Genomic DNA, 24379 nt, shown 5'->3' on the forward strand with positions numbered 1-24379 from the left:
ATGTTTTGTTTTGTTTTGTTTTTAGATTCCTCATATAAGCGATCTCAAATGGTATTTTTCTTTTTATTTCTGGCTTACTTCACTTAGAGTGACATTCTCCAGGAACATCCATGTTGCTGCAAATGGCGTTATGTTGTCGGTTTTTATGGCTGAGTAGTAATCCATTGTATAAATATACCACTTCTTTATTCAGTCATCTGTTGGTGGACATTTAAGCTGTTTCCATGTCTTGTCTATTGTAAATAGTGCTGCTATGAACATTGGGGTGCGGGTGTCACTTTGAAGTAGGGTTCCTTCTGGATTTATGCCCAGGAGCAGGATTCCTGGGTCATATGGTAAGTCTATTCCTAGTCTTTTGAGGAAACTCCATACTGTTTTCCACAATGGCTTTCCTTGCTTCCCTCTCCCACTTTTAATGATTTAGATGTCTTCTTTTACAATTTTGTGTTTATTCTTTTTGTAATTCATGGCAGTTATCTCCTTTCCAGTTATGAGTTTCTCATTTTTGTAGCATCCTGCTTCTTTTCTATTTAGAGTAGACCTGTCAATATTTCTTTTAGCATGGGTTTAGTGTGGCTAAACTCTTCTAGTTTTTGCTTGTCTGTGAATTTCTTTATCTCTCCTTCTATTCTAAAGGATAGCCTTGCTGGATAGAGAATCCTAGGCTGCATATTTTTTTCATTCAGGACTTTGAAAATTTCTTGCCACTCCCTTCTGGCCTGTAGTGTTTGTGTAGAGAAATCAGCTGAGAGCCTTATGGGGGTTACCTTGTAACTCATTGTTTTTCTCTTGCTGCCTTTAGGATCATTTCTTTATTCTTGACTCTGGCCATCTTGATTATGATATGTCTTGGTGTGGGTCTATTTGGGTTCTTCCAGTTTGAGACCCTCTGAGCTTCCTGTACTTGGATATCTGATTCCTTCTTTAAGTTTGGGAAGTTTTCAGTCATGATTTCTTCAAATACCTTTTCAATCCCCTTTGATATTTCTTCCCCTTCTAGGACCCATATTATGCATAGATTGGCATGCTTTGTATTATCCCAGAGGTCCCTTATATTGTTTTCATTGTTTTTTATTTGCTTTTCTCTCAGCTGTTCAGATTATGTGCTTTCTGTTGTCCTGTCTTCTAGTTCACTTATTCGTTCTTCCGCATTATCTAGCCTGCTTTGTACAGCCTTTAGGTCAGCTCTCATCTCAGCAAATGAGTTTACTAATTCTACTTGGTTCTTCTTTATAGCTTCTATATCATTTTTGACATATTTTATATCTCTAAACACTTTCTCTTTTAGTTCCTTCAGTATTTTGATCACTCCTTTTTAGAATCTTGATCTAGTAGGCCATCGATGTCTATCTCCTTGATCATGCTTTCAGGGGATTTCTCTTGATGTTTTAATTGGGAGTGGTTCCTCTGCTTCTTCATATTGCTCATATCTCTCTGGCACTGTGGCTTAAGGAGTATCAGTTATCTAGTTCTCCTAGAGACGGTATGCTCTTAATGACTTTATTGAGAGATCTGTGTCTTCGCCCTGTTTTGCAAACTCAGCTTGCTGTTTCCAGAGGCCCTCTTTGGTGCCCTCGTCTATGCTGCTCCCAGTGGCTGTCGGCTAGCAGATCGCACCCCCTCCCAACACTGGGTCAGGTACTGAGCTCTTATTTGGTGGGTGGGCGGGTCACTCCCCCTCCTGATGCTGCAGTCAGATGCTGTGATCGGGGGAGGCAGGTGGGCAGATTGTGCCCCTTCCCGGCACTGTGGTCAGGTGCTGCGTTCCTGCCAGGAAAGCAGGTTGCTGGCCACCCTTTCCCAGTGCCAGTCACTCGACTGCTCTGTGCAGCTGGCCTCTCCACCTCGGGTCAGCACTCCAAAGGCAGGCTCGGGGAAAGCCGCAGAACAGCCCTGCCTCTGCTCTGTGTCAAATCTCAGCTCCTTGTTTGTCTTGGCTGCAAGAGTTCTCTCAGGTGAGGGCAGAAAAATCCTATCTGCCTCCAGCTGTAAACAAGTCTCAGTCCTACCTAGGAGGTTGCAGAGCCCCTGGGTGTGGATTTAGGTCTCGGCCCCACCCCTGCCTGGGCGTTGCACACAGGAGAATATGGCGGCTGTGGCTGTGCCCTGCCTCTCTTCTCAGGAGAAGTGCCAATAATGGAGGCGCAGGTCTGAGGAGACAAAGGCTATTGTGCCCCTCCCACCCCGGGTACACTAGCCGTGTTGCTTGCTTTTTTTCACAATTTATGAGGGACGTAGGTTGTTCTGCTCCATATCCCCTCCCAGTCACGGCGTGCAGCACCCTGCAGTCCCCTGGGGCTGCCTCAGTGCAGCCGCCCCAGTCCTCCGCCCAGCTTGGGCCGCCTGCCCTGACCCCAGTTGTTGGCTCGCATCTCGGGCTGGTTACTTCAGGGACCCTTCATGCCCATTTAACTCAGATATGTCGGTCAAGGGGTGCTCGGGGAAGATCTGAGCCTCAGAGGTTCCCCCTCCGTCCCTCTGACCTCTCTGTTGGAGAGGGGAGACTCAGCAAATGAGCGCCAGTCCTCCTTTGCTGCTCCTTCCCCACAGGATTGGTCCTGCACTGTTTTGCTTTTTCTTCTTTTTTCCTACCAGATTTTTGGCGTCTTTGTCTTTCAAAGAGGGTGATGTTCTGTCGGAGTTCGGCAGGTGCTCTGGTTGGCTGAGTGGGTCTGTAGATGTGAGTTTTGGTGTATTTGTGGGAGAGGGTGAGCTATAAGCATCCTTCTACTCCACCATCTTGCTTCTCCCCACTGGCCATAAATTTATTCTTAATCCCACCTGTTCCATATTTCTTTTCTTTTCTTCTTTCAAAATTAGTGAAAATTGTTTCTATAATCCTTTTTCTTTTCTATTAGAAAAGTTTTTTGTCATGATTGCCTTAGGAATAACAATATGTATCCTCGACTTATAAAAATTTAGAGTTGCTTGGTAGTTCCTTTTTTTATTTTTTTGCCTCCTGAAATGTATTAAAAATAAAAAATCTCAACAATGAAATAAAAATTATAAAAATAAAATGAAAATTGTAGAATGAAAAGATATAATAACAGAAATTAAAAACTCATTGCATGGGCTCATGGTAAAATGATAATAGTGAATAGAATCAGTAAACTTGAGAGCATATGAATATCAATAGGATTTGTCTATTCTGTAGCAAATATTAGAGATTCATATCTTTCAATGAATGAATGAATTCATTAGAAAATCCAACACTCTTCTCTCTGGGAACACTGAGAATGACTTAATGCCACATTTAGAACAGATTGCATACCTCCCCTTTTCCTCGGCTGAGAGAGAAATCATAGAGATTATAAAACCCAAGAAGATATCTGGAGAGCATTTAAAATATAAATATTTATAAATTCATGAACATCTTTATCCTGATTTCACCACCTCCTATTTATTGAGCACCTAATATATGTTGGCCTTTATATAACAAAGAGGAAATGCAGATGACTGACAGCACAAGAAAAACATGCTTAACATCACTAATCATCAGGGAAATGCAAATCAAAAACCACAATGAGATATTACCTCACACCAGTCAGTATGGCTATCATCAAAAAGAACACAAATAACAAGTGTTGGCAAGGATGTGGAGAAAAGGGAACACTTGTACACTGTTGGTTGGAATATAAATTGGTGAAGTCACTGTAGAAAACAGTATGGATGTTTCTAAAAAAACTAAAAATAGAACTACCATATAACCCAGCAATCCCACTTCTAGGTATATATATGAAAAACCCTGTAATTTGGAAAGATATATACACCCCAATGTGCATAGTGGCATTATTTACAATTGCCAAGATTTGAAAGTAACCTAAGTGTCCATCAGTTGATGAATGGATTAAGATGTGGTATATATATAAAATGGAATACTACCCAGCCATAAAAATAATGAAATTTTGCCATTTGCAGCAATATGGTCGGACTTGGGGGGTATTTTGCCAAGTGAAATAAATCAGAGAAATACAAATACTGTATGATATCACTTATATGTGGAATCTAAAAAATACAACAAACTAGTGAATATAACAAAAAAGAAGCGGGCTCACAGAGAAGAAACTAGTGCTTTCAACTGGGTGGGGAGGAGCAATGTAGTTGCGGGGAAGTGGGAGATACAAAATATTGAATGTAAGGTAGGCTCAAGTATCTATTGCACAACACAGGGAACATAGCAAGATTTTTTAATAACTGTAAGTGGAAAGTAACATTTAAAAACTTATAAAAATTAAAAAAAATAAAAAGCAGGAAGGCGGGAAGAAAGGACAGACTCCCAAAGTAAATATGCATATAGACTGTAGGATGCTTTCCAATTTCAGAAGCTATTAAATATTCTAACATTGAAACAATATGTTATTAGCTCCCTTTCACAGATGAATAAACTGAAGTTCAGAGAGGTTAAGTAACTTGCTTTGAGTCACAAAGTAAAATAAATAAAATAATTAAAATACAAAGCTACCTGATCCCAAAGCCTGTGCTGTATCCACTACAGTTTCCTGCTTTCTAATAGGTTTTCCCAGTGGTTCTCAACCAATGTTCTTATCACCCCATAAAAGACATTTAGAAATGGGGGAGTTGATGCACTAATAACTTAGAATATCTCTGTCATTTAGCAAATGGGGGTCAGTGAGTCTAAATAGTCTTACTATTCATGGGAAAGTTTTATCCAACAAATAATTATCCCACCAAAATCACATGGTAGAATAATCAATGACACTTAGTGATAGCCCAATCTCTACCAGTGACGGGATGAGTTCTGGGGTACAAAGATGACTAAGACCTGGTTCTTATTCTCAGGAAGTTCATAGGCTAGAAGGAGACCCAAGCAAACAATCTTCTCTCATACAGCACAATAAGTAATGTATCAAAGTCGTGAACAAAGTAAGATGGGATTAAAGAAACTCTTACTGTTCCACAATCTTATTCTTATAGATTCAGAGAAAGAGTAAGGAGTAAGTTAGGAAGGCTCCAGTGAGGGGGTGGTCTTTGAGTTGAGTCTTGAAAAATAAGTGTGAACTTTTGATTTAGAGAAAGGGAGGTGGATATTTTCAGCAATAGGGGCTAACATATGTGAACGCACAAGGTGTTAAAGGATATGTCAGGAAATGCAATTATATGATGTATGGGATGAAACTTCAGCTCTAGGGCATAGCTGCATTCACATTTTGCCTTTGCCTCCCTGTGTTTCATTTTCCTCCTATATAAAATGTGGATAATAATAATATATCTCATAGAATTAGTGGCAGAGCAAAAGAGTTAATATATCGGAAATATTTAGAATTGTATCTGGCACATAATAATTATTCAATTAATATTAGGTACTTATTTTAAAAACAGATTTGTCTTATTGTTTATACTGTTTTCCACCAAGGATTTAATATACCAAAGCTTGATTTAGAGTGCATCAAAATGGAAAGGTAGAATCAAGTTCATCACATATATCACTATATTTATAACAATAACATGTGTTTAGATTTTACTCTATAGGAAATGGGGAACCATGGATGGAATTTAAGCAGAGCAGTGGCATGATCAGATTTATATCTAAGACTACTCTGACTCCAGTATGAAAGATGGGCTGGAGGGGAGAGGCTGAAGGCAGTGAGAACAAATAGGAAGCTGTTGAAGAAATACAGGAGAGAAATGATAATATCTAACCTCAGACAGTGGTAGAGTGTCAAAGAGGGCATGGAGTTTTTATGGAATCACAGTCCACGAGACTTGGTTTTTGATTGATTGGGCTTAAGTGGGGTTGGAGTAGTATGAAAGAAAATTGGAAGAATTCAGATCTGGAGTTCTCTTGACTCTCTTCCAATGCTCTTACCATTTCTCTAAGCTGTTTACTTTTCCCTGCTGCTGCTGTTAGCTTGTGCTGGACCTCTTCCATGGCACATGGGCTTGCTTTTTCAGTGGAATATCCTGTGTATTCTGCTTGCCTCTATTATTATACTAAGGGGCTCTAAGCTGGGAGTGCAACTTATCTTTTTCCTCTATGTTCAGAGATTCCTAGAGGTTAGTCATCCCTTATCCAGAAGCCCTCATGGCCTTTGGGTGGCCTGGGCACAAGCACAAGGATTGAGGAAGGTGCCTAGGGCTCTCTGCTGCCTAATGGCACAGTTCTATGGGATTCACTTCTGTGTCTTCGTGGGAAATCTCTGCAAATACTGTGTGATCCCAGCCACCCTGGAGGCTTTGCCCAAACAGAGAGTTCTCTTGGCTAAGCTGCTGCTCCTTCCATTTCTAAACTTTGTATATTTAAAGGGAAATCTGATCTGGACCCTTCTGATTCATTTACACTTAAATCATCCAAGGGCTCTGTTGTAAGAGTGGATTCAGATCCAAAAATGTCTTATAAGCTTTGGTTATAAAACTCCCTAAGATTTTGTGGGCTAGAATTTTTTTTTACTCCCCTTTTCTTTGAAACAAGATGTTGTGACTTTGCCAAGAGTAAATGGATTTCCAACCTCAAAGAGGTCGTATTTGGTTCAAGAGTCAAAAATCATGATGCCCAAAGGCTCAAATGCATTCTTCAGGAAGTGGTAATAATGAACCACAGGGGGATGGGATAAATGATGGGATACATGATAAATGTAGGAGAGGCTGCAGATGAAAGGGTGACAGGGGCATACATTCTACCCTTTTGGCTCAGTACCCCAAAACCTCAAACTTTGGTCCCTTAACTGGGGAAACAGGGCCATGAGAGAGCACGCTCCTACAAGGCACCAGCAAAATTAGTCAGAGAAACAACTCTCATTTTGAACAAGTGTCTGACAGTTTACAGAGTTATTTTCACAGTTTTCCCTCTCATTGAATCCTCCAACATCTCTGTGGACTAGGGATAATCAACGCCACTTTCTAGAGGAACAGAATGAGGTCAGAGGAAGTGAAGTGACATATCCAAGGTCACAAAACTGATCTAAGCCAAGTCAGCAACTCCATTTAATTAACTTGAGACAGCAATAGACTGGGGAGAGAGAAGATGTAGTCACCTACCTTGGTGAGTTGACAACCAAGAAGACAAATATGACAGAATGGCTATCACACTAAAATTGTTCCTAAACAAAAATTGTATATTTATAGTGCCAATACAAATGATGTGCATATGTAGAGTGTGGGTGTTTTCTTACTTTCACACATGCTTAGAGATTTATCTCTACTCATTTGCTCCTGTTTCCTTACATTTGCCCTGCTTCCCTCAAACTAGCATAGTGGCTGGTACAAAGCAGGTATTTGGACAGTAATGAATAAATGAGCTAATGAAGGAATGCATAGAAGTTTGATAGGTCACAGTGACTGATTTAGTCTAGAACCATGTTTCTCAAACTTACCTTGTGATAAAAAATTACTTGGAGCAATAGTTAAATATGCAGATTACCACACCTTTTCCCTGGAAATTCTGATTTAGAAGTTTTGGGTTGAGATTCAGGAATCTGTATTTTAACAAGATCACCAGGTGATTCCCAACATCAGAAAAAGCTTGGAACACAAGTCTAGAAAATACTCAGCTTAAAATTTACCTAGGTGAGTTTAATTTTCCTGTCTCCAACACAGTGAAGATTGAGATAGGGGCTCAGAGAAAGCTACATGTTTAAAAACAACTATATGATTTCCGCTAATATGTATAGTTCCTCACAATTAACCAAAGACTTCTACATTGATGTCAGACAATTTTGGTACTATAGGCACTCATGAATATTAATGTTTTTATCTTTTATCCTGGGCATAAAGCTAGACTACATTTCCCAGCCTTCTTTGACCTTGGGTTCAGCCATATGACTGAGTTTGGTCATTAGAGTATGAGAAACAATGTGCATCATTTTGAATTTTAACCCTAACCAACTACCCTATGCAATCCTCCCTCACTCTACTTATCCACTACCTGAATGAAGAGTATTCCAAGTATTAAGTGGAGTGTAGAGCTACAAAATGGAATAAGTCTGGAGGCCTGAATGACCGTTTAGAGCAGATCATCCATTAACTTGTACTGGATTGTGAAATAAGTGGAATAAAAATGTATCATTGTTTTATTTTCAGCAACACATTTTTAAAAAAGCTATTGTAGATTCTTATTAGAGTAACTAACCTACTTGGACTAATACAGCATCCATCATCTCAAATGAATATTCATTATCTCAACTGAGTTTCATTATAGTCTTGTGACATAAGGACACCATCACAATTTTGTAGACAAGAAAACTGAGCCTTAGGGAGGTGGTATTTGCTTACCCAAAAGCACTTAGCTAGTAAATGATACAACTGGGACTAAATAACACTTTACCTGCCATATGTTTGGTTGCCTAGGCATATCATTCAGCTCCAACTTACCAAAAAAGGGGTGGAATAAGTGATGAAAACAAGAACAACTTATGAAATTCTATCTTTTCTTTAGAGTCATGGTCCAATGAGATCTCCTCTAAGAAGTTCTTCTTGATATCCTCTGCTAAGAGTTGTCTCTTGCTGCATTGGGGCCCTATGTGTAGTTTGTTTATAGATCTATAGAGCATGTTTAATATGTTTCCTTTGTTTACAGTTATTTGTATATTTACCTTGAAAACTTCGTACTCATTATTCTTCACACGTCCCCATTCTACAAGCATCTCAAAGTCTGAAATGTGCCTTACTCATCTTTCTGTCTAGTTTCTAGTTCAGTGCCAGGAATAAGATAGAGTCATTTCCCAATAAATGTTGAATAGATATTTTGTGTAGAGAGTGAGTATGTGAGCCTGTACAGGTATGCATGCATGTGTAGGTTGGTATGTGTTTGTGTGGGTGTAAAAATGAATGTGTTTTACAGATGTATAGACCGTGGTGGTGGGGGTGAGTATGTATCTGTGTGTGTCAGAAAACTAGAACTATGTGTATGTATGGCTGTCTGTATGTGTACTGGGAAGGTGTAATTTTATGAGTGTGCTTTGGGGTGAGGCCTGGATAATTTCTACCCTGGGACTGAATAAGAAGGAGATTTTGTGTTGGCTGAAATAATTTTTAACAAAACCAAAAGATTTCATGCCTGCTGCTCAGCCATGAAGTTGTAAAAAGCCAGGCTAAAGGCATTTCCAAAATCTCTGCTGGTGTTTTACCACAGGGAAATGGATCACAAAGCCAGGAATCAGAAATAATAAAGTCAGCAAAGTACACAATTGAAGCCCTTACTTACTCTTTCTGTGGCATTTTCTGTGCCCTCCTTCTCTACACGGAGCCCCTAGGGACTTCAAGTTGAGGCAGGCTTTCTCAAAATATATATCTGATAAGTAGGGTTGGGCATATAGAGACCCAAGGATTTCCTTCCAAAACTGAAGACTCTTAGATTCTTCTTGGCTGCTGCTAATTTCTTGCTGTCACCACCCATATGCTCCAGGAGCATCTAGAGATTTTCTAAAACCTCTGACCTTTGAGATATAAATAAATTGTGTTAGAAAGATAGAAGCCATCTGACAGAACCTTCTTTATTTTTGCATTCACTAAATCTGTAACTCTACAACTGGAACTACTATCCACTACTCTTCCTATTGCAATGAAGGAAGGATTTCTTACACAATCTAAGGCCAATTTTTCTACCTGTATTTTGGATCTTAGCCCTTCTTATGTTACCAAAGACTACTTATTCTTTAATATTTTTATTTAAGTATAGTCAATTAAATGTATCAATTTTTGGCGTACAGCAGAATACTTCAGCCATACAGCCATATATATCTAGATATATACGTAGATAGATTCATTTTAATAATCTTTTTAACTATAAGTTACTACAAGATATTAAATATATTAAATATATAAAATATAGTTCCCTCTGCTATGCATTATAAACTTGTCATTTATCTATTTTATATATAGTAGTTAGTGCCAGCAAATCTCAAACATCCAATTTATCCCTTCCCACAGCTTTCCATCCTTGGTAGCCATAAGCCTGTTTTCTATGTCTGTGAATCTGTTTCTGTTTTGTAAATAAGTTTGCTTTATATTTTTTAGATTCCATATGAGTGATATCATATGATATTTTTCTTTTTCTTTCTGGCTTACTTCAGTTAGAATGACATTCTCCAGATCCATCCATGTTGCTGTAAATATCATTATTTTATTATTTTTTATGTCTGGGTAGTATTCCACTGTATAAATATACCACAACTTCTTTATTCAGTCATCTGTTGATGGACACTTAGGTTGTTTCCATGGTTGGCTACTGTAAATAGTGCTGCTATGAACATTGGGGTACATATATCTTTTTGAATTAAGGTTCCCTCTGGATGTATGCACTGGAGTGGGATTGGATCTTATGGTAGGTCTATTGTTAGTCTTTTGATGAATCTCCATGCTCTTTTCCATGATGGCTACACTAAATTACATTCCCACCAACAGTGTGGGAGGATTCCGTTTTCTCCAGTTTCTGCAGCATTTATCATTTGTGGACTTTTGAATGATGGCTATTCTGACAGGTGTGAGGTGAAACCTCATTGTAGCTTTGATTTGCATTTCTCTGATAATTACTGATATTGAGCATTTTTTCTTGTGCCTATTGATCATTTGTATGTCTTCCTTGGAGAACTGCTTATCAAAAGTGTTCTCATTTGGCAGTCTACCCAAGCAATAGAAATAAAAGCAAGAATAAACAAATGGGACCTAATGAAAACTTACAATCTTCTGTACAGCAAAGGAAATCATAAGTAAAACAAAATGACAACCTACAGAGTGGGAGAAAACTTTTGCAAATGATGAAACTGACAGAGCCTTGATCTTCAGAATATAAAAGCAGTTCATATGACTTAATAAGAAAAAAACAAAAACTCAATCCAAAAATGGGCAGAAGACCTAAACAAGCAATTCTCCAAGGAAGACATACAAATGATCAATAGGCATATGAAAAATGCTCAATATCACTAATTATCAGATAGAAATGCAAATCAAAACAACAATGAGGTATAACCTCACACCAGCCAGAATGGTCATCATTCAAAAGCCCACAAATGACAAATGCTGGAAAGGCTGTGGAGAAAGGGGAACCCTCCTTCACTGCTGGTGGAAATGCAGTTTGGTGCAGCCACTGTGGAGAACTGTGGAGATTCCTCAAAAGACTAGGAATAGTCTTACCATATGACACAGTAATCCCACTCCTGGGCATATATCCAGAAGGAAGCCTAATTCAAAAAGACATCTTTACCCCTATGTTCATAGCATCACTATTTACAATAGCCAAGACATGGAAACAGCCTAAATGTCCATTGACAGACAACTGGATAAAGAAGAAGTGGTATATTTATACAATGGAATACTATTCAGCCATAAAAATGACAACATAATGCCATTTGCAGCAACATGGATGTCCCTGCAGAATGTTATTCTAAGGGAAGTAAGCCATAAATAGAAAGAAAAATACCATATGAGACAGCTTATATGAGGAATATAAAAAAAAGAACATAAATACAAAACAGAAACAGACTCATAGACATTGAATACAAACTTGTGGTTGCTAAGGGTGTGGGGAATGTGAAGGGACAGACTGGGATTTCAAAATTTGTAGATACTGACAGGCATACACAGAATAGATAAACAAGATTATACTGTATAACATGGGGAAATATATACAAGATCTTGTGGTAGCTCACGGTTAAAAAAATGTGAAAATAAATATATATATGTTCATGTATAATTGAAAAGTTATGTTCTACACTGGAATTTGACACAACGTTGTAAAATGGCTATAACTCGATAAAAAAATGTTGAAAAAAGGAAAAATGGATTAATTTAAAAAATCCATACACCTCACTGTTAATAGTAATATTATTTATAATTGCCAAGATATGGAAGCATCATAAGATCACATCAATAGATGAATGGATAAAGAATGTGAAGCACACATGTGTAATGAAATACAACTCACCCATAAGAAAGAAGGATATTTTGCCAGCTGCAGCCCTTTATTCACTTTTATTTTCCTCTTCAAAAACTAGAATTTTATAACTGGCATAAACACTTCCATGGCATCAAAGTCCTTGGAAATATACTTAACCAAGGAGGTTGTCTATGCTCTGAAAAGTGTAAGACATTGATGCAGGAAATTGAAGATGATACAAAGAAATGGAAAGATATCTTGTCTGCTTAAATTTGAAGAATACACAGTATCAAAATGGCTGTACTACAAAATCAATCTATAGATTCAGTGCAACTCCTGTGCCAAAGTGCTCACAACATTTTTCACAGAAGTAGAACAAAAATTTCCAAAAATTATATGGAATCATAAAAGACCCCAAACTGCAAAAGTAATCTGTTTTTGTAGGTCTTTTATTTTTCTCTTTCTTGTTTTTGTTCTCTTTTCTTATGGTTTGATGACTAGAGAAGGTCCTTTAACATTTATTGTAAAGCTGATTTGATGGTGCTGAATTCTTTTAGATTTTGTTTATTTGTGAAGCTTTTAATTTCTCCATCAAATCTAAATGAAAGCATTGCTGGATAGATTATTCTTGGTTGTAGGTTCTTCCCTTTTATCACTTTAAATATATTGTGCTACTGCCGTCTGGCTTGTAGAATTTCTGCTGAAAAAATCAGCTGATAACCTTATGGGAATTCCCTTGTATGTTATTTGTTGTTTTTCTCGTGCTAATTTAAAATTTTTTCTCTTTATCCTTAATTTTTGTCCATTTAACGACTATATGCCATGGTGTGTTCTACTTTGGGTTGATTGTGTGTGGAACTCTCTGTGCTTCCTGGACTTGGGTGACTGTTTCCTTTCCCAAGTTGGGAGAGGTTTCTGTTATTACCTCTTCAAATATTTTCTCAGAACCTTGCTCTCTCTCTTCTTTTTCTGGGACCAGTATAATGTGGATGTTGTGCACTTCAGATTGTCCCAGAGTTCTCTTAAACTATTCTCATTTCTTTTTATTCTTTTTTCTTTTATCTGTTCTGAAATAGTGATTTCCAATAATCTGCCTTCTGCCTCATTGATCCATTCTTCTGTCTCATTTAGTCTATTCTTTTTTTTTTTTAATTTTAGTGATCTTTAATCATTTTACAATGTTCTGTCAAATTCCAGTGCAGAGCACAATTTTTCAGTCATACATGAACATACATATATTCATTGAGACATTTTATTCTCTGTGAGCTACCATAAGATCTTCTGTATATTTCCCTGTGCTATAGAGTATAATCTTGTTTACCTATTCTACAATTTTGAAATCCCAGTCTATCTCTTCCCAAACCCCGCCCCCTTGGCAACCATAAATTTATATTCTATGTCTGTGAGTCTATTTCTGTTTTGTATATATGCTTTGGTTTTTTTTTTTTTTGACTTCACATATGAGCGATATATGGTATTTTTCTTTCTCTTCCTGGCTTACTTCACTTAGAATGACATTCTCCAAGAGCATCCATGTTGCTGCAAATGGCATAATGTTGTTGGTTTTTATGGCTGAGTAGTATTCCATTGTATAAATATACCACATCTTCTTTATCCACTCATCTGTTTTTTTAAACATACTTATTGATTTATAATCATTTTATAATGTTGTGTCAAATTCCAGAGTTCAGCACAATTTTTTCAGTTATACATGAAAATATATATATTCATTGTCACATTTTTTTCTCTGTGAACTACCATAAGAATTTGTGTATGTGTCCCTGTGCTATATAGTATAATCTTGTTTATCTATCCTACAATTCTGAAATCCCGTCTATCCCTTCCCACCCTCCGCCCCCTTGGCAACCACAAGTTTGTGTTCTATGTCTATGAGTGTTTCTTCTTTGTATTTACCCATTGTTTTTTTTTTGTTTGTTTGTTTTTGTTTTTGTTTTTTAGTTTCCACATATGAGCGATCTCATATGGTATTTTTCTTTCTCTTTCTGGCTTACTTCACTTAGAATGACATTGTCCTGGAGCATCCATTTTGCTGCAAATGGCGTTATGTTGTCAGTTTTTATGGCTGAGTCATATTCCATTGTATAAATATACCACTTCTTCTTTATCCAGTCACCTGTTGATGGACATTTAGGCTGTTTCCATGTTTTGGCTATTGTAAATAGTGCTACTATGAACATTGGGGTGCAGGTGTCAACCTGAAGTAGGATTCTTTCTGGTTATAAGCCCAGGTGTGGTATTCCTGGGTCATATGGTAAGTCTATTCCTAGTCTTTTGAGGAATCTCCACACAGTTTTCCACAGTGGCTGCAACAAACTGCATTCCCACAGCAGTGTAGGAGGGTTCCCTTTTCTCCACAGCCTCTCCAGCATTTGTCATTTGTGGAGATTTGAATGATGGCCATTCTGACTGGTGTGAGTTGATACTTCATTGTAGTTTTGATTTGCATTTCTATCTGATAATTAGTGATATTTAGCATTTGTTATGTGCTTTTTGATCATTTGTATGTCTTCCTTGGAGAATTGCTTGTTTAGGTCTTCTGCCCATTTTTGGATTGGGTTGTTTATTTTTTTTTCTTATTGAGTTGTATGAGCTGCTTATATATTCTGGAGATCAAGCCTTTGTCGGTTTCATTTGCAAAAATTTTCTCCCATTCCATAGGTTGTCTTTTTGTTTTACATATGGTTTCCTTTGCTGTGCAGAAGCTTGTAAATTTCTTTACTTCCAATTTGTTTATTCTTGTTTTTATTTCTTCTAGGAGAAAATTTTTAAGATGTATGTCAGATAATGTTTTGCCTATGTTTTCCTCTAGGAGGTTTATTGTATCCTGTTTTATGTTTAAGTCTTTGATCCATTTTGAGTTGATTTTTGTATATGGTGTAAGGGAGTGTTCTAGCTTCATTGTTTTACATGCTGCTGTCCAGTATTAACACCATTTGCTGAAGAGACTGTCTTTATTCCATTGCATACACTTACAAACTTTGTCGAAGGTTAGTTGACCAAAAGTTTGTGGGTTCATTTCTGGGCTCTGTATTCTGTTCCATTTGTCTATATGTCTGTTTTTGTACAAATACCATGCTGTCTTAATGACTGTAGCTCTATAGTATTGTCTGAATTCTGGGAGGGTTATTCCTCCAGCCTCTTACTTTCTCTTCAGTAATGCTTTGGCAATTCTAAGTCTTTGATGGTTCCATATAAATTTTATTATGATTTGTTCTAGTTCTGTGAAATTTGTCCTTGGTCATTTGATGGGGATTGCATTAAATCTTTAGATTGCCTTAGGCAGTGTGACTATTTTAACAATATTGATTCTTCCAATCCAAGAGCATGGGATATATTTCCATTTCTTTAAGTCTTCTTTAATTTCCTTCATAAATGGTTTATTGTTCTCTATGTATAATTTTTCACCTCCTTGGTTAGATTTATTCCAAGATATTTTATTAATTTTGGTGCTATTTTAAATCGGGTTGTTTCTTTATTTTACTTTTCTGTTGATTCATCATTAGTGTAAAGAAATGAAACTGATTTTTGAACGTTAATCTTGTAACCTGCTACATTTTTGAATTCTTCAATCAGCTCTAGTAGTTATTGTGTGCACCTTTTAGCGTTTTCTACATATAGTAACATGATGTCAAAATGTAGTGACACTTTTACCTCTTCTTTTCCAATTTGGATCCTATTTATTTCTCTCTCTTGCCTGATTGCTGTGGCTAGGACTTCCAGGGCTATGTTGAATAGGAGTGGTGATAGTGGACATCCTTGTCTTCTCCCAGATTTTAGTGGGAAGCTTTTGAGTTTTTCACCATTGAGTACTATTCTGGCTGTAGGTTTGTCATATATATCTTTTATTATGTTGAGATATGTTCCCTCATACCCACTTTGGTGAGAGTTTTTATCATAAATTGGTGTTGAATTTTATCAAATAATTTTTCTGTATCTATTGAGATGATCATGTGATTTTTGTCCTTTCTCTTGTTGATGTGATGTATTACACTGATTGATTTGCGTATGTTGAAACACCCTTGTGTCCCTGGGATGAACCCCACTTGCTCATGATGTATAATCTTTTTTATGTGTTGTTGGATTCTATTTGCTTATATTTTGGTGAGGATTTTGGCGTCTATGTTCATCACTGATACTGGCCTATAATTCTCTTTTTTGGTAGTGTCTTTGCCTGGTTTTGGTATCAGGGCGATGGTGGCTTCAGAGAATGAGCTTGGGATTATTCTCTCCTTTTCAGTCGTCTGGAGGAGTTTGAGGAGGACTGGTATGAGTTCTTTTTTGTGTGTTTGATAGAATTCCCTGGGGAAGCCATCTAGTCATGGACTTTAAATTGTAGGGATTTTTTAATTGCTATTTCTATTTCATTTCTAGTGATCAGATTGTTCAAGTGGTCAGTTTCTTCTTGATTCAGTCTTGGTGGACAGTATGTTTCCAGAAACTTGTCCATTTCCTCTAGGTTATCCAGTTTGGTTCCATATAGTTTTTCATAATATTCTCATATGATATTCTGTATTTGTATTTTATTTGTTGTAATTTCTCCATTTTCCCTTCTTATTTTGCTAATTTGTGCTCTCTCTTTTTTCTTCTTTGTGAGTTTGGCCAGAGATTTCTCAATTTTATTTACTTTTTCAAAAAACCAGCTTTTGGTTTGGTTGATTTTTCTATGGTCTTGTTAATCTCTATTGTATTTATTTCCTCCCTAATCTTTATAATTTCCTTCCTTCTGCCCCCTTTTGGGTCTTTTTGTTCTTCATTTTCTAATTCATTCAGCTGGTGGGTTAAATTGTTTATTTGAGATTGTTCTTCTTTTTTGAGGAAGGCCTGTATCGCTAAAAAGTTCCCTCTTAAAACTGCCTTTGCTGTATCCCATAGATTTTGAGAGGTTGTGCTTTCATTCTCATTTTTCTGAAGGTATTTTTTTAATTTCAGCTTTGATTTCCTCATTGACCCATTGGTTTTTAATCACATATTGTTTAATCTCCATGCTTTCCTTTTCTTTTCCTTTGTTTCTCTGTTGTTGATTTCTAGTTTCATGGCATTGTGTTGAGTAAAGATGTTTGAGATAATTTCTAACTTCTTAAAATTTTTGAGGTTTCTTTTGTGCCCACGTACATGATCAACCCTGGAAAATGTTCCATGTGCACTTGAAAAGAATGTATATCCTATTTTTGGGGGGTGTAATGCTCTGAAAATATCCACCAAATCTAATTTTTCTATTGTATTATTTAATTTCTCTGTTGCCTTATTTATTTTCTGTCTGGAAGATCTGTCTAGTGATGTTAATGCAGTGTTAAAATTTACAAATATGATTGTATTCCCATTAATATCCCCCTTTATCTCTGTTAGTAATTCTTGTATGTACTTAGGTGCTCCTATATTGGGTGCATATATATTAACAAATGTAATAGCCTCATCTTGTATCACTCCTCTAATCATTATAAAATGTCCTTCTTTATCTTTCTTTATGTCCTTTGTTTTAAAGTGCATTTTATCTGAGGTCAGTACTGCAACACCTGCTTTTCTGGCTTTTCCATTTGCATGGAATATCCTTTTCCATCCTTTCAATCTCATTCTATATGTGTCCTTCTCCCTTAAGTGAGTCTCTTGTATGCAGCATATTGAAGGTTCTTGCTTTATTATGTAGTCTGCCACTCTATGTCTTTTGACTGGAGCATTTAGTCCATTAACATTTACAGTAATTAATGATAGATGCATGTTTATTGCCATTTTGAACTTCTCTTTGCAGTTGATTTGGTATTTCGTCTTTGTTCCTTTCTTCTTCCTTTTGTGGTTTAGTAATTTTCCTTTGTATTATAATGGATTTTATTTTATTTCTGTAACTCCCTTGTAAGTTTTTGGCTTGTGGTTACCCTTTTTCATAAATCCATTAGCCCATTACTATATCTTTTTATTAACTGATAGTAACATGATCTCAAACCCATCCTACCGAGAAAAAATATTTGAAAAAGAAAGAAAAAAATATATCCTATATTTCCCTGCCTCCCTCTCCCAGTCTCAGAGACTTGTATGTCTTCTTTTATAATTTCGTGTTTATTTTATTTGTAATTCATGAGTTATCACCTTTCCAGTTGTGAGTTTCTCATTTCTGTAGCATCCTGCTGCTTTTCTACTTAGAATAGACCTTTCAATATTTCTTTTATCATGGGTTTAGTGTTGCTAAACTCCTGCAGCTTTTTCTCGTCTGTGAAATTCTTTATTTCTCCTTCTATCCTAAAGGATAGCCTTGCTGGATAAAGTATCCTAGGCTGCATCTTTTTTTCATTCAGGACTTTGAATATATTTTGCCACTCCCTTCTGGCCTGTAGTCTTTGTGTAGAGAAATCAGCTGAGAACCTTATGGGGCTTCCCTTGTAACTTACTCTTTGCTTTTCTCTTGCTGTCTTTAAAATCATTTCTTTATCCTTGCCTCTGGCCGTCTTGATTATGATATGTCTTGTTGTGGGTCTATTTGGGTTCTTCCTGTTTGGGACCCTCTGAGCTTCCTGTACTTGGATATCTGATTCCTTCTTTAAGTTTGGGAAGTTTTCAGTCATGATTTCTTCAAAAACCTTTTCAATCCCCTTTGATCTTTCTTTCCCTTTTGGGATCCTTATTATGTGAAGATTGGCATGCTTTATATTATCCCATAGGTCCCTTATGCTATTTTAATTATTTTTTATTTGTTTCTGTTATAGCTTTTCTGATTGGGTGCTTTCTATTGTCCTGTCTTCTAGGTCGCTAATTCGTTCCTCTGCATTATCTAGTCGGCTTTGCACAGCTTTTAGATCATTCCTCATCTTAGTCAATGAGTTTACCCATTCTACTTCACTCTTCTTTATAGCTTCAATTTCATTTTTCACATATTTTATATCTCTAAACACTATCTCTCTTAGTTCCTTCAGCACTTTGATCACTCCTTTTTTGAAATCTTGATCTAGTTGGCTATCAATGTCTATTTCATTGATATTTCTTTCAGGGGATTTCTCTTGTTCTTTTAATTGGGAATCGTTTCTCTGCTTCTTCATCTTGCTCACACCTCTCTGGGAGTGTGGTTTATGGGGTTCCAGTTATCTATTGTGGTCCTTAAGGAGTTTATCTATCTAATGCCTATGTAGGAATAAGACGAAATAAAGAAAAAATAAGAGAGAGAGAAAGAATTTTACATGAAGAGAGAAAAAAGTTTTGAAAACAGTGTATAATGAATAATAGAAGAGCAAGTTGAAGTAGAATAGCAATCGGGTTAAGACGTCCTTTTAAGACTTTAAAAAAAAAGGGGAAAAGATGAAAAGATGTATTTGAAACCTGTGTCTAATCAATAACAGGACATCAAAACCCAAGAGAACTAAAAATGAATTAAGAAGTAAAAATTAAGAGGGTAATAGAAAATAGAACAGGTGAAAACAGATTTTTAAAAAAGGGGGGGTGGTCGGTGTTCTCCTGGAGTCCGTGTGCTTTTAAGGTGAAGTCTTTCTGTCTTTGTCTTGTTTTGGAAGCTCAGCTTGCTGTTTCCAGAGGCCCAACGTTGGCGCCTTCTTCTGTGCTGCTCCCAGTGCCTGTAGGCAAGCAGATCGCGCCTCCTCCCAACACTGGATCAGGTGCAGCTCTCCTTTGCTGTGGTTGGGCGATTCATTGCTTCTCCCGACGCCGCAGTCAGATGTTGCAGACTGGCCAGGTAGGAGGGCAAGTCGCGCCCCGTCCCAGCACCGCGTTCATTGGTTGCCTTCCTGCCCGAAAGGCGGGGGGCTGCCCTCCCTCTTCCGGTGCTGGTCGCTCCGCTTCTCTGTGCCGCTGTGGGCTCCACCTCGGGCTGGTGCTTCGCAGGCTGGCTCGGGGAAGACCGAGGGACAGCCTTGTCCCTACTCCGGGCCAAAACCCAGCTCCTTGTTTGTCTTGGCGGAGCAAGTTCTCTGAGGGACCAGAATGGAAGGATCTTATCTGCCTCAGGCTGTAAACAAGTCTCCTTCTGGCCTTTGAAGCTGCTAAGCCCTTAGGTGGTCATGCAGGTTTCGCCCCCACCCCCGCCTGGATGCTAAGCTCTGGAGGATATGGCAGCTATGCCTGAGCCTGCCTCTCTTCCCCTGAAAACTTTCTGAAGGTTTTCAGAGATGGGGGTATGCACCCTTCCCCCCAGGGCACATCAACCATGTTGTTTTATGGAGGGCCCAGGTTGTTCTGCCCTGCGCACCCAGAGCCACAGTGTGCAGCCCCCTGCAGTCCCCTGGGGCTGCCTCATTGCAGCCTCCCCCGTCCTCCACCCGGCTCAGGCAGCCTGGCCCTGCCCCCAGCTGCCAGCCTGCGTCTCGTGCTGGGTGTCGCGGGGCTCTCTGTGCCAGTTTAACTTGGTTCTGTCAGTCAAGGGCTGCTCTGTACAGATCCGAGCCTCTGAGGCTCACTCTGTGACCTGCTGGCCTCTCATTTGGAGAGGGGAGATCCAGCAAACGAGTCCCAGTCCTCTTTTGCCACTGCCTACCGCTCTGCTTTGCCTTTTCTTCTTTCTTTTTTCCTTTTCTCCTACTAGATTTTTGGCGTCTCTATCTTTTGAAGAGGGTGATGTTCTGTCGGAATTCCGCAGGTGCTCTGGTTGGCCGAGTGGGTCTGTGGATATGAGTCTTGGTGCCTTTGTGGGAGAGGGTGAGCCACGAGTGTCTTTCTACTCCGCCATCTTCTCTCTTCCTCCACTCACCTGTTGATGGACATTTAGGCTATCCCTTTCCACCCTCCACCCCCTTGGCAACCACAGGTTTGTATTCTATGTCTATGAGTCTATTTCTGTTTTGTATTTATGCTTTGTTTTGTTGTTTTTGTTTTTTATTTATTTATTTTTTAGATTCCACATATGAGCGATCTCATATGGTATTTTTCTTTCTCTTTCTGGCTTACTTCACTTAGAGTATCATTCTAAGTGAAGTAAGCCATTTAGTCTATTATTGATTCCTTTAAGTGTGTTACTCACTTCAATTATTTTATTCTTCAACTCTGGGTATTCTTTATATTTTCCATCTCTTTATTAACAGCTTCACTCTGTGCATCTATACTCCTTTTGAATTCTTTGAACATCTTGGCCATCATTATTTTAAACTCTTTCTCAGATAAATTGCCTATCTCCTCATCACTTATTTCTTCTTCTGAGATTGTATCTTTTGCCTTGGTCTGTGAGATATTCCTCTGCTGCTTCACATTATTTATGTTTATATTTGTATTTTTAGGTAGGTTAGTTATGTTTCTCAATTTTGAACTGGAGGCCTTCTGTGGGAGATGTCCTATGTGTCCCAGCAGTACAATCCTCTCTTGTCACCCAAGGGCTATTATCCAGTAGGTCCTAATGTAGAATCTGGCCTGTTTCTGTGGATTCCTTCCACAGTCTTTGGGATTATTGTTTTCTTATTTCTAGTATCTGCCCCTGGTGGATGAGGCTGGACCTGATTCTTACACAGGTTTTTGGCAGGAGGAGCCAGTACCTGCCCACTGCTGGTTGAAAGTTGGTCCTGGACTTTTGCTGGGTAGGGCCCTGACTAGAGGCTTTTGTGGCTTAGGAGGTCTGATGATGTGTGGGGCTCTCTTCCCACCCAGTATGCTTTTTGGCCTGAGGCTTCCCTACAGGCTGTTATGTGGGGCTAGGTCTGTTATGTGCTAATGATCCAGTCAAGATGTCAGCCTCTAGGAAAGCTCATGTTGATGAACCCTTCCTGAATGTCCCATAGGTGAGCCACATCCATCCCCTATGTTTCCAGGAAAGCCTCCAAAACCGGCAGGCAGGCTTGGCCCAGGTTCCTGTGAAATAACTGTTTCTACCTTTGGACCTGGTACACTCAAGATTCTATGTATCCTTTCCCTGAAAGCGAAATTTCTGTTTCCCCCAGTCCCATGGGCCACCTGAAGTTAAGCTCTACTGGACTTCAAAATCAGATGTCCTTGTGTCTCCTCCTCCTCCTAATGCCAGAATCCCAGACTAGGGAATCTGACATGGGGCTTAGAGTTCTCACTCCTGTGGGAGGGCCTCTGCAACATAATTATTCTTCAGCTTGTAGTCGCCCACCTGGGGCATATGGGGAAACTTTATATCCTGAGTACACCACTCCTACTATCTTGCCATGGTTCCCTATTTATGTTTCCAGTTGAAGACTATCTTCTTTGCTATCTTACAGTCTTTTTCTTTTTGATGGTTGTCTAGCAGTCAGTTTGGTTTCTTTGTAGTCTCAAGGAGAGGTGAGCTCATGGTCCTACCACTCTGCCTTCTTGACTGGAAAATCCTCATTTGTTTTTCTGTGGTTGATTTCTAGCTTCATGTCATTGTGGTCAGAGAAGATGCTTGGAGTAATTTCTATCCTCTTAAATTTGTTGAGGTTTCTTTTGTCCCCAAATATATGGCCTATACTAGAGAATGTTCCATAAGCACTTGAAAAGAATGTATATTCTGTTTGGGGGGATGAAATGTCCTAAAAATATCAACCAAGTCCAATTGTTCTATTGTGCCATTTAGTACCTCCCTTGCCTTATTGATTTGCTGAGTGGAAGACCTTTCCAATCATGTTAGTGTGGTATTAAAATCTTCTACTATTATTGCTTCCCACCAATTTCTCCCTTTATGTCTGTTTGTAATTGTTTTATATATTTAGGTGCTCCTAATATTGGGTGCATATATGTTAATGAGTGTAATGTCTTCATCTTGTATTGCTTCTTTGATCACGATACAATGTTCTTCTTTTTCTCTCTCTATAGCCTTTGTTTTAAAGTCTATTTTGTCTGGTATGAGTGTTGTTCTTCCCATTTTCTTGTCATTTCAATTTGCATAAAATTTATTTTTCCATCCTCTCGCTTTCAATCTATGTGTATCCTTCACTCTATAGTGGGTCTCTTGCAGGCAGCATATTTTAGGCTTTTGTTTTATTATCCAGTATGCCACTCTATATTTTCTGATTTGAACACTTAGTCCGTTGACATTTATAGTACTTATTGATAGATGTGAGTTTACTGGCATTTTGAAGTTTGTTTTCCAGTTGATTTGATATTTAGTCTTTGTTTCTTTCTTTTCCTTTTTGTTTTTCTTTTTGTGGTTTGATAATTTTCGTTTGTATTACTTTTCTTTCTTTTTGGCTTTTGTGATGCTATCATATGCCTTTGATTTGTGGTTATCCTGTTTTTCAAGTATGTTAACCCCTTACTACATCTTTCTGATTTAGACTAATAGTCATGTAGTCTCAAACACATCCTAAAAAGGATGAAGATTATAAGGGAAAAAAAGTAAGAGAGAGAAAAAACCTATATTTTCATGCTCCCCTCTTCCACATTTTATGATGCCCATTTTATTATTTATTTATTTATTTATTTATTTATTTATTTATTTATTTATTTATTTACATCTTCAGGTTTATTCTCTTGTAATTCACTGTAGTTATCACATTTCTGGTTATGGTTTTCTCGTTTCTATGGCTTCCTGTTTCTTTTCAATTTAGAGTAGACCTTTCAATATTTATTTTAGGATAGGTTTAGTATTGCTGAGTTCTCATTCAGAACTTTGAATATATCTTTCCACTCCCTTCTGGCCAGCAGTGTTTGTGTAGAGAAATCAGCTGAATGCCTTATGGTGGCTCCCTTGTAACTATCTCTTTGTTTTTCTCTTTTTGACTTTAGAATCCTTTCTTTATCTTTAACTTTGGCCATCTTACTTATAATATATCTTGGTAGTAGGTCTGTTAGGATTCTTCTTGTTTGGGGCCCTCTGTGCCTCCTGTACTTAGATATCTGTTTCTTTCTTTAAGTTTGGAATGTTTTCAGTCATGATTTCTTCAAATATCTTTTCAATCCCCTTTTTCTATTTCTTCTTCTTCTGGGACCCCTATTATGTGTAGGTTGGCACATTTTATATTATCCCATTGATCCCTTACATTGCATTGATAGGTTTTTATTTGTTTTTCTGTCTGCTGTTCTGATTGGGTGACCTCTTTTATCCTTTCTTCTAAGTCATATATTCATTCATCTTTGTGATCTAGTCTGCTTTTGACTGTCTTTAGCATGGCTGTTATCTCAGCCACTGAGTTTTCTGTTTTTAATTGGTTCTTCTTTATAGTTTCAATTTCCTTTTTAAAATATTATCTGTCTCTGTTCACAGACTCTATTAGTTCCCTCAGTACAATCATCATTGCCTTTTTGAAGCCATTATTCAGTAGACTATCAAGGTCAATTTCATTGATCATTCTTTTAGGGGGTTTCTCTTGTTCTTTTAACTGGGAGTGGTTCCCCTGTTTCTTCATTTCACTTATATTTCTCTGGCTCTATTGATTTAGTCATATCAGTTTTCTACTGTGGTCTTGAAGGGCTGTTTTAATTTTTATTTGTTCATTTTTATTTAAAGTAGGAACTTTCCTCTTTGGACTGAGTGCATCTAATAGTTTTGTTGTGATGCCTCTTCTTCGTATGTATCTTTGCCATGTCTTTCTTTCATGAGTGTTGGATGTTATCCTTTTGATTTGGGGTATATGATTGGTGTTGTGGTCTTCAGATCCTGCCCTGAGTTTTGTTGAGCTGGGC

At 37.9% G+C, this 24379-nt stretch overlaps 1 long non-coding RNA gene across 1 annotated transcript; it reads right to left on the reverse strand.

The window, feature by feature from the left end:
* Positions 1-399: 399 nt before the first annotated feature.
* LOC116661983 lies at positions 400-23270 on the reverse strand. Its single transcript, XR_004317945.1, has 3 exons — positions 23210-23270; positions 22423-22432; positions 400-428 (listed from the first exon to the last, which is right to left on the reverse strand). It is a non-coding gene; the product is annotated as an uncharacterized LOC116661983 (long non-coding RNA).
* Between the last annotated feature and the right edge of the window lie 1109 nt (positions 23271-24379).

This window comes from Camelus ferus, chromosome X (assembly GCF_009834535.1).
Source record: "Camelus ferus isolate YT-003-E chromosome X, BCGSAC_Cfer_1.0, whole genome shotgun sequence".
NCBI classification, from domain to species: domain Eukaryota; kingdom Metazoa; phylum Chordata; class Mammalia; order Artiodactyla; family Camelidae; genus Camelus; species Camelus ferus.